This window comes from Theobroma cacao, chromosome 4 (assembly GCF_053813885.1).
Source record: "Theobroma cacao isolate CCN51 chromosome 4, ASM5381388v1, whole genome shotgun sequence".
NCBI classification, from domain to species: Eukaryota; Viridiplantae; Streptophyta; class Magnoliopsida; order Malvales; family Malvaceae; genus Theobroma; species Theobroma cacao.
Genome location: NC_142642.1, coordinates 15,120,897 through 15,131,746, shown reverse-complemented (window position 1 = coordinate 15,131,746; position 10,850 = coordinate 15,120,897). Strand labels below are relative to the sequence as shown.

Below are 10,850 nucleotides of genomic sequence, written 5' to 3'. Positions count from 1 at the left end.
TTTAATGAAAAATGTAAAAAAATTCACCTCAAAATTAATAATGAGATTATAGGACCATTTAAAGCGAGTAATAAGTTTTTTAAAGGCATGAGTGACTATAAATGGACATTTCTTGTTAGTGGATGGCTTTCGCCCGATGTTTCCATATATAAACATGCAATTTCAATCGGTTTTATTGTAAAATGTAAAAAAATTCAACTTAAAATCAATAATGAGATTATAAAACCATTTAAAGCGAGCAATAAGGCTTTTAAAGCCATGAGTGACTATAAATAGACTTTTCTTGTCAATGGATGGCTTACGCCTCACGTTTCTCGAGGTAAACATTCAATTATAAGCTGTTTTTATCAAAAATGTAAAAACAATTCAACTTAAAATCAGTAATGACATTATAAAACCATTTAAAGCGAGTAATAAGGATTTCCAAGATATGAGTGACTATAAAAGGAATTTTCTTGTTAGTGGATGACTTTCGCTCCATGTTTCCCAGGGCAAACATGTAATCCCAAATTGTCTTAATGCAAAATGTAAAACAATTAAACTAAAAATCAATAATGAGATTATAAAACCATTTAAAGCGAGTAATAAGGCTTTCAAAGGCATGAGTGACTATAAATGGACATTTCTATTTAGTGGATGGCTTTCGCCCCATGTTTCATTATGTAAACATGCAATTTCAATCTGTTTTATTGAAAAATATAAAACAATTCAACTTAAAATCAATAATGAGATTGTAAAACAATTTAAAGCGAGTAATAAGGCTTTCAAAGACATGAATGACTATAAATAGACTTTTCATGCCAATGGATGGTTTTCGATTCACGTTTCTTGAGGAAAACATTCAATTATAAGCTGTTTTTATCAAAAATGTAAAAAAATTCACCTCAAAATTAATAATGAGATTATAAAACCATTTAAAGCGAGTAATAAGGATTTCAAAGGCATGAGTGACTATAAATAGACTTTTCCTGTTAGTGGAATGCTTTCACTCTAGGTTTGCCAAGGTAAACATGCAATTTCAATCTGTTTTAATAAAAAATGTAAAAAAATTCACCTTAAAATTAATAATGAGATTATAAAATCATTTAAAGCGAGTACTAAGGCTTTTAAAGGCATGAGTGACTATAAATGGACATTTCTTGTTAGTGGATGGCTTTCGCCCTATGTTTCCTGATGTAAACATGCAATTTCAATCTCTTTTACTGAAAAATATAAATAAATTTAACTTAAAATCAATAATGAGATTGTAAAACAATTTAAAGCGAGTAATAAGGCTTTGAAAGGCATGAGCGACTATAAATAGACTTTTCTTGTCAATGGATGGCTTTCCCTTCACGTTTCTTGAGGCAAACATTCAAATTGAAGCTGTTTTTACCAAAAATGTAAAAAAATTCACCTCAAAATTAATAATGAGATTATAAAACCATTTAAAGCGAGTAGTAAGGTTTTCAAAGGTATGAGTGACTATAAATAGACTTTTCTTGTCAGTGGAATTCTTTCACTCCAGGTTTCCCGAGGTACACACGCAATTTCAATATGTTTTAATGAAAAATGTAAAAAAATTCACCTCAAAATTAATAATGAGATTATAGAACCATTTAAAGCGAGTAATAAGGCTTTTAAAGGCATGAGGGACTATAAACGGACATTTCTTGTTAGTGGATGGCTTTCGCCCCATGTTTCCATATGTAAACATGCAATTTCAATCGGTTTTAATGTAAAATGTAAAAAAATTCAACTTAAAATCAATAAAGAGATTATAAAACCATTTAAAGCGAGTAATAAGGCTTTTAAAGCCATGAGTGACAATAAATAGACTTTTCTGGTCAATGGATCGCTTACGCCTCACGTTTCTCGAGGTAAACATTCAATTATAAGCTGTTTTTATCAAAAATGTAAAAACAATTCAACTTAAAATCAGTAATGACATTATAAAACCATTTAAAGCGAATAATAAGGATTTCAAACACATGAGTGACTATAAAAGGAATTTTCTTGTTAGTGGATGACTTTCGCTCCATGTTTCCCAGGGCAAACATGCAATCTCAAATTGTTTTAATGCAAAATGTAAAACAATTCAACTAAAAATCAATAATGAGATTATAAAACCATTTAAAGCGAGTAATAAGGCTTTCAAAGGCATGAGTGACTATAAATAGACTTTTTATGCCAATGGATGGCTTTCGCTTCATGTGTCTTGAGGTAAACATTCAATTCTAAGCTGTTTTTATCAAAAATGTAAAAAAATTCACCTCAATATTAATAATGAGATTATAAAACCATTTAAAGCGAGTAATAAGGTTTTCAAAGGCATGAGTGACTATAAATAGAGTTTTCTTGTTAGTGGAATGCTTTCACTCCAGGTTTTCCAAGGTAAACATGCAATTTCAATCTGTTTTAATGAAAAATGTAAAAAAACTGACCTCAAAATTAATAATGAGATTATAAAACCATTTAAAGCGAGTACTAAGGCTTTTAAAGGCATGAGTGATTATAAATGGACATTTCTTGTTAGTGGATGGCTTTCGCCCCATGTTTCCTGATGTAAACATGCAATTTCAATCTGTTTTATTGAAAAATATAAAAAAATTCATCTTAAAATCAATAATGAGATTATAAAACAATTTAAAGCGAGTAATAAGGCTTTGAAAGGCATGAGCGACTATAAATAGACTTTTCTGGTCAATGGATGGCTTTCACTTCACGTTTCTTGAGGTAAACATTCAATTATAAGCTGTTTTTATCAAAAATGTAAAAAAAATTCACCTCAAAATTAATAATGAGATTATAAAACCATTTAAAGCGAGTAATCAGGTTTTCAAAGGCATGAGTGACTATAAATAGGCTTTTCTTGTTAGTGGAATGCTTTCACTCCATGTTTCCTGAGGTAAACATGCAATTTCAATCTGTTTTAATGAAAAATGTAAAAAAATTCACCTCAAATTCAATAATGAGATTATAAAACCATTTAAAGCGAGTAATAAGGCTTTTAAAGGCATGAGTGACTATAAATGAACATTTCTTGTTAGTGGGTGGCTTTCGCCCCATGTTTCCATATGTAAACATGCAATTTCAATCGGTTTTAATGGAAAATGTAAAAAAAGTCAAGTTAAAATCAATAATGAGATTATAAAACCATTTAAAGCGAGCAATAAGGCTTTTAAAGCCATGAGTGACTATAAATAGACTTTTCTTGTCAATGGATGGCTTACGCCTCACGTTTCTCAAGGTAAACATTCAATTATAAACTATTTTTATCAAAAATGTAAAAACTATTCTACTTAAAATCAGTAATGACATTATAAAATCATTTAAAGCGAGTAATAAGGATTTCAAAGACATGTGTAAAGCCCGACCTTATAAAATACTATTCATGACATACATGTGATGATAGCATGATTGCATGCTAGGAGAGTCCCGAAAAATTTACAAAAGTCGGTATTGTACCTAGAGGTACAACAAAGTTTATTTAATCCTCGAACTAGATCAAATATGAATTTTAAGGTGAGATTAAGAGTTTCACAGTTCATGGATGACTTAAAATGGTAATTTGGAGTTTGAGGATCAATTTGGAGTCAAATCGGAATTTTCACTAACTAGGGGCAAAATGGTCATTTGCCACCTGGGGACAAAATGGGAATTTTAGAAAAGATTTTTTTTTATCCCATTTGACTTATTGGAGTATAATTTGACTTATTGGAGTATGATTTGAGGTTTAGAAGTGAAAAATTTTAATTTCAGTATAATTTGGAGTATAGGGGTAAAATGGTAATTTTGCCACCTCAGGGGCAAAATTGTAATTTTCCACCACCAGGATATTTTTTCCAGCACATGGTCTTCCTTGTCTTCATCTTTGACCCTTGACTAAACATGTGGTGGAGATAAAATGTTTAAATTTTTAAAATTTTAAAAACGGGCCAATGACATGATGCCATGTGTCATGCCTTTATTAATTTATTATTTTCCTTTTTAAAAGGCACAAAATCAGCCCATCTTCCACCCCATGGCCGGCCAAACCAGCAAGAAGAGAGAGAAAACAAAAACAAAACCCTAGAGAGAGAAAATCAAAGAAAAAGTATGAATTTTCAAGGAAATTAAGTGAAAAAGGTGAGTTTTTTCTATTAAGCTTGAGTTTTCTTATTCCCAAGCATTTCTCTTTATTTTTCATGATTAAATTACATGTTTTCATGATGAATTAAATTCTGGAAAAATGGGTTAGGAGAGAGAAAGTTGTTGGATTTATTTGATTTTAATTTATGTTAGTGTTTTTAGTTAGTTTAGCATATTTAGAAACAAAACAACAAGAAAAGAATTTATTTTCTCCCCCAACCATTAATGGCTGAATTTACCATGTAGTGAGTGAGGATGAGTTTGATTTTATTCTAGGAGAATTGGTTAAGGAATGATGAATTATGAGCCTAGAAAAATAATGGGAATTTTCGGAGCAAAAATATGAATTTTTACCCACTAGGGGTATTTTCGTAATTTGCTGTTGGGACTGATAATTTGCACCGCACTGAGGGACATTAAGTTAATTTGGGTGCAATTGAGGTATAGAAACTGAAAAGAATTAAATTGGAGTTTAAACGGACCCGTTAGGAATTTAATCGGGTGATAAGACGAATTAGGCCAATACCGGGTTTAGATAGTTACCAGTGCATTTTTGCATTCCATATCATGCATTGGTAGTCTAAATTAGTTTAATTTTGATTTAGTACCAACTTAGTGAAACTCTCGATTTTGTACTGTGTCAAAGTGGTGAGTCCTCCGATAAAGGCAAGGAAATTGCATCCGAGGACCAGTAGACAGAGTGCTTCGAAAGTCCGCATTCTAGACATTGTGAGTAAACTTACTGTCATTTTAATTATCTAGGGTGGTTTTTAAATGCTTTCATGAATTCTATGGAAAAAGGAATTTAAAAAGATAAATTTTCATGTTTTATGAATAAATGAGTTTCAATGAAATTAAATTATAAATTGTTTTGAAATTAATAGTGATTTTGAAAAATAGAGTACACGGAGACTGTTAATTGTGGCAATTTGATTGTTTAAATTAACTGGCTTATGATAAATCGAGCATGATTGGCTAGTTGGCAATTGTATTGAAATGCGAATTGTTTGGTTACCTTGAAATACTACGAATTACAAAATTGCCATATCATGTTATTGAGTTTTATTATATGGTGGATTATATATTAATTAATCACTGCAGTAGGGGGTTTCTGTGGACCAGCCTTTTAGAGGGGCACGGTAAACCCCATTATATTCTTACCTCGAACGGAGAGGCGCGTAGGGTATCTCCTGGGGTAAAGTTTAGGGTTCACTTCACGCTAAACCACCACGTGAGGGGGAACTCAGCCAACGCCAAGGAACGGCTATGTTTTCAAAACAAAAACATGATTTATGTGAAATGTGAATTTTAATAGCCTTGGCGGTCTCGGTAGGATGCCTCGGCCAAGGTGTCCCCGAGAATGGATTTATGGCACAAGCCTAGATTTTTATGAGATTCATAAGCCTCTTTACGTGTTTTGAACAAAATGTGTTCTAAAGCTATAACCCAGTTTATGATGATTTACTTTATTGTCTCCATGTACTCAACTCTAGATGTTTAGGATGATGTTTGTTTACTCATTGAGATTTTATAATCTCACCACCCTCCTTTCCACCCATTTCAGGTTCAGTATAGACTGTAGATAGCTGATCTCATCGAGGACTACAGTGGGATCTGCATTTTCCAAACCGTAGGTTCAAAGTCCTCTTTACTTTTGTTTATTCGGGGGCACTCTTGTTATTGTAAATTAAATTAAATATTTTGGCTTACTGTATTTAAGTATGTATAAATATATTTAACTTTTACGTTATAAAAATTATTCACGTATAACTCTATAAATATTGTTTTATAAGAAAATAGAATATTTTACTTAATATTTCTTTTATTTTCTTATTATATTCAAATAACCATAATTTCGTTTTAAATGAAGATTTTAGACTTTTAAACTCATTTTGAATATAAATTGTGTGTTTTGTACTTGTATATTACGTTTTAGCCAGTTTTAAAATTTTTGAGAAAAATGACCAAAATACCCTTGTGAGACAAAAAAATTAATATTTTATTTGTTTAAAGTTGGAAACAGCTTAAAATATTTTAGAACACGATATTTGACAATGGTTGCTCACAAGGGAACAGAGAAACTGATAGTAAAGCCTTGCGGGGTTTCGGGTTGACATTCCTGGCAATAAGTGTCTACCGGGACACCGCGACGGTTGTCACGGGCTCGAGGGGAGTACCGGGTCGTGACAACATGTGTGACTATAAAAGGAATTTTCTTGTTAGTGGATGACTTTCGCTCCATGTTTCCCAGAGCAAACATGCAATCTTAAATTGTTTTAATGCAAAATGTAAAAAAATTCAACTAAAAATCAATAATGAGATTATCAAACCGTTTAAAGCGAGTAATAAGGCTTTCAAAGGTATGAGTGACTATAAATAGACTTTTCATGCCAATGGATGGCTTTCGCTTCACGTTTCTTGAGGTAAACATTCAATTATAAGCTGTTTTTATAAAAAATGTAAAAAAATTTACCTCAAAATTAATAATGAGATTATAAAACCATTTAAAGCGAGTAATAAGATTTTCAAAGGCGTGAGTGACTATAAATAGACTTTTCTTGTTAGTGGAATGCTTTCACTCCAGGTTTCCCGAGGTAAACATGCAATTTCAATCTGTTTTAATAAAAAATGTAAAAAAATTCACCTCAAAATTAATAATGAGATTATAAAACCATTTAAAGCGAGTACTAAGGCTTTTAAAGGCTTGAGTGACTATAAATGGACATTTCTTGTTAGTGGATGGCTTTCGCCCCATGTTTCCTGATGTAAACATGCAATTTCAATCTGTTTTATTGAAAAATATAAAAAAATTCAACTTAAAATCAATAATGAGATTATAAAACAATTTAAAGCGAGTAATAAGGCTTTCAAAGGCATGAAAGACTATAAATAGACTTTTCATGCCAATGGATGGCTTTCGCTTCACGTTTCCTGAGGTAAACACTATATTATAAGCTGTTTTTATCAAAAATGTAAAAAAATTCACCTCAAAATTAATAATGAGATTATAAAACAATTTAAAGCGAGTAATAAGGCTTTCAAAAGCATGAATGACTATAAATAGACTTTTCATGCCAATGGATGGCTTACGCTTCACGTTTCTTGAGGTAAACATTCAATTATAAGCTGTTTTTATCAAAAATGTAAAAAAATTCACCTCAAAATTAATAATGAGATTATAAAACCATTTAAAGCTAGTAATAAGGCTTTTAAAGGCATGAGTGACTATAAATGGACTATTCTTGTTAGTGGATGGCTTTCGCCCCATGTTTCCCGAGGTAAGCATGCAGTTTCAATCAGTTTTAATTTAAAATGTAAAAAAATTCAAGTTAAAATCAATAATGAGATTATAAAACCATTTAAATCGAGCAATAAGGCTTTTAAAGCCATGTGTGACTATAAATAGACTTTTCTTGTCAAAGGATGGCTTACGCCCCACGTTTCTCGAGGTAAACATTCAATTATAAGCTGCTTTTATCAAAAATGTTAAAACAATTCAACTTAAAATCAGTAATGACATTATAAAACCATTTAAAGCGAGTAATAAGGATTTCAAAGACATGAGTGACTATAAAAGGAATTTTCTTGTTAGTGGATGACTTTCGCTCCTTGTTTCCCAGGGCAAACAAGCAATCTCACATTGTTTTAATGCAAAATGTAAAAAAATTCAACTTAAAATCAATAATGAGATTATAAAACCATTTAAAGCGAGTAATAAGGCTTTCAAAGGCTTGAGTGACTATAAATAGACTTTTCATGCCAATGGATGGCTTTCGCTTCACGTTTCTTGAGGTAAACATTCAATTATAAGCTGTTTTTATAAAAAATGTAAAAAAATTCACCTCAAAATTAATAATGAGATTATAAAACCATTTAAAGCGAGTAATAAGGTTTTCAAAGGCATGAGTGACTATAAATAGACTTTTCTTGTTAGTGGAATGCTTTCACTCCAGGTTTCCCGAGGTAAACATGCAATTTCAATCTGTTTTAATAAAAAATGTAAAAAAATTCACCTCAAAATTAATAATGAGATTATAAAACCATTTAAAGCGAGTACTAAGGCTTTTAAAGGCATGAGTGACTATAAATGGACATTTCTTGTTAACGGATGGCTTTCGCCCCATGTTTCCTGATGTAAACATGCCATTTCAATCTGTTTTATTGAAAAATATAAAAAAATTCAACTTAAAATCAATAATGAGATTATAAAACAATTTAAAGCGAGTAATAAGGCTTTGAAAGGCATGAGCGACTATAAATAGACTTTTCTTGTCAATGGATGGCTTTTCCTTCACGTTTCATGAGGTAAACATTCAAATATAAGCTGTTTTTATCAAAAATGTAAAAAAATTCACCTCAAAATTAATAATGAGATTATAAAACCATTTAAAGGGAGTAATAAGGTTTTCAAAGGCATGAGTGACTATAAATAGACTTTTCTTGTTAGTGGAATGCTTTCACTCCAGGTTTCCCAAGGTAAACACGCAATTTCATTCTGTTTTAATGAAAAATGTAAAAAAATTCACCTCAAAATAAATAATGAGATTATAAAATCATTTAAAGCGAGTACTAAGGCTTTTAAAGACATGAGTGACTATAAATGGACATTTCTTGTTAGTGGATGGCTTTCGACCCATGTTTCCATATGTAAACATGCAATTTCAATCGGTTTTAATGTAAAATGTAAAACAATTCAACTTAAAATCAATAATGAGATTATAAAACCATTTAAAGCGAGCAATAAGGCTTTTAAAGCCATGAGTGATTATAAATAGACTTTTCTTGTCAATGGATTGCTTACGCCTCACGTTTCTCGAGGTAAACATTCAATTATAAGCTGTTTTTATCAAAAATGTAAAAACAATTCAACTTAAAATCAGTAATGACATTATAAAACCATTTAAAGCGAGTAATAAGGATTTCAAAGACATGAGTGACTATAAAAGGAATTTTCTTGTTAGTGGATGACTTTCGCTCCATGTTTCCCAGGGTAAACATGCAATCTCAAATTGTTTTAATGCAAAATGCAAAAAAATTCAACTAAAAATCAATAATGAGATTATAAAACCATTTAAAGCGAGTAATAAGGCTTTCAAAGGCATGAGTGACCATAAATGGACATTTCTTGTTAGTGGATGGCTTTCGCCCCATGTTTCCTGATGTAAACATGCAATTTCAATCTGTTTTATTGAAAAATATAAAAAAATTCAACTTAAAATCAATAATGAGATTATAAAACAATTTAAAGCGAGTAATAAGGCTTTCAAAGGCATGAATGACTATAAATAGACTTTTCATGCCAATGGATGGCTTTCGCTTCACGTTTCTTGAGGTAAACATTCAATTATAAGCTGTTTTTATCAAAAATGTAAAAAAATTCACCTCAAAATTAATAACGAGATTATAAAACCATTTAAAGCGAGTAATAAGGTTTTCAAAGGCATGAGTGACTATAAATAGACTTTTCTTGTTAGTGGAATGCTTTCACTCCAGGTTTCTCAAGGTAAACACGTAATTTCAATCTGTTTTAATGAAAAATGTAAAAAAATTCACCTCAAAATTAATAATGACATTATAAAACCATTTAAAGCGAGTAATAAGGCTTTTAAAGGTATGAGTGACTATAAATGGACATTTCTTGTTAGTGGATGGCTTTCACCCCATGTTTCCATATGTAAACATGCAATTTCAATCGGTTTTAATGGAAAATGTAAAAAAAGTCAAGTTAAAATCAATAATGAGATTATAAAACCATTTAAAGCGAGCAATAAGGCTTTTAAAGCCATGAGTGACTATAAATAGACTTTTCTTGTAAATGGATGGCTTACGCCTCACGTTTCTCAAGGTAAACATTCAATTATAAACTATTTTTATCAAAAATGTAAAAACAATTCTACTTAAAATCAGTAATGACATTATAAAACCATTTAAAGCGAGTAATAAGGATTTCAAAGACATGAGTGACTATAAAAGGAATTTTCTTGTTAGTGGCTGACTTTCGCTCCATGTTTCCACGGGCAAACATGCAATCTCAAATTGTTTTAATGCAAAATGTAAAAAAATTCAACTAAAAATCAATAATGAGATTATCAAACCGTTTAAAGCGAGTAATAAGGCTTTCAAAGGTATGAGTGACTATAAATAGACTTTTCATGCCAATGGATGGCTTTCGCTTCACGTTTCTTGAGGTAAACATTCAATTATAAGCTGTTTTTATAAAAAATGTAAAAAAATTTACCTCAAAATTAATAATGAGATTATAAAACCATTTAAAGTGAGTAATAAGGTTTTCAAAGGCATGAGTGACTATAAATAGAGTTTTCTTGTTAGTGGAATGCTTTCACTCCAGGTTTCCTAAGGTAAACATGCAATTTCAATCTGTTTTAATAAAAAATATAAAAAAATTCACCTCAAAATAAATAATGAGATTATAAAACCATTTAAAGCGAGTACTAAGGCTTTTAAAGGCTTGAGTGACTATAAATGGACATTTCTTGTTAGTGGATGGCTTTCGCCCCATGTTTCCTGATGTAAACATGCAATTTCAATCTGTTTTATTGAAAAATATAAAAAAATTCAACTTAAAATCAATAATGAGATTATAAAACAATTTAAAGCGAGTAATAAGGCTTTCAAAGGCATGAAAGACTATAAATAGACTTTTCATGCCAATGGATGGCTTTCGCTTCACGTTTCTTGAGGTAAACACTCAATTATAAGCTGTTTTTATCAAAAATGTA

At 30.7% G+C, this 10,850-nt stretch overlaps 1 long non-coding RNA gene across 1 annotated transcript; it reads left to right on the top strand.

The window, feature by feature from the left end:
- The first annotated feature begins 4,757 nt into the window (after window positions 1–4,757).
- Window positions 4,758–5,866, top strand: LOC148763132 (uncharacterized). The gene is made up of 2 exons (XR_016026019.1): window positions 4,758–4,839; window positions 5,675–5,866. It is a non-coding gene; the product is annotated as an uncharacterized LOC148763132 (long non-coding RNA).
- The last annotated feature ends 4,984 nt before the right edge of the window (window positions 5,867–10,850 follow it).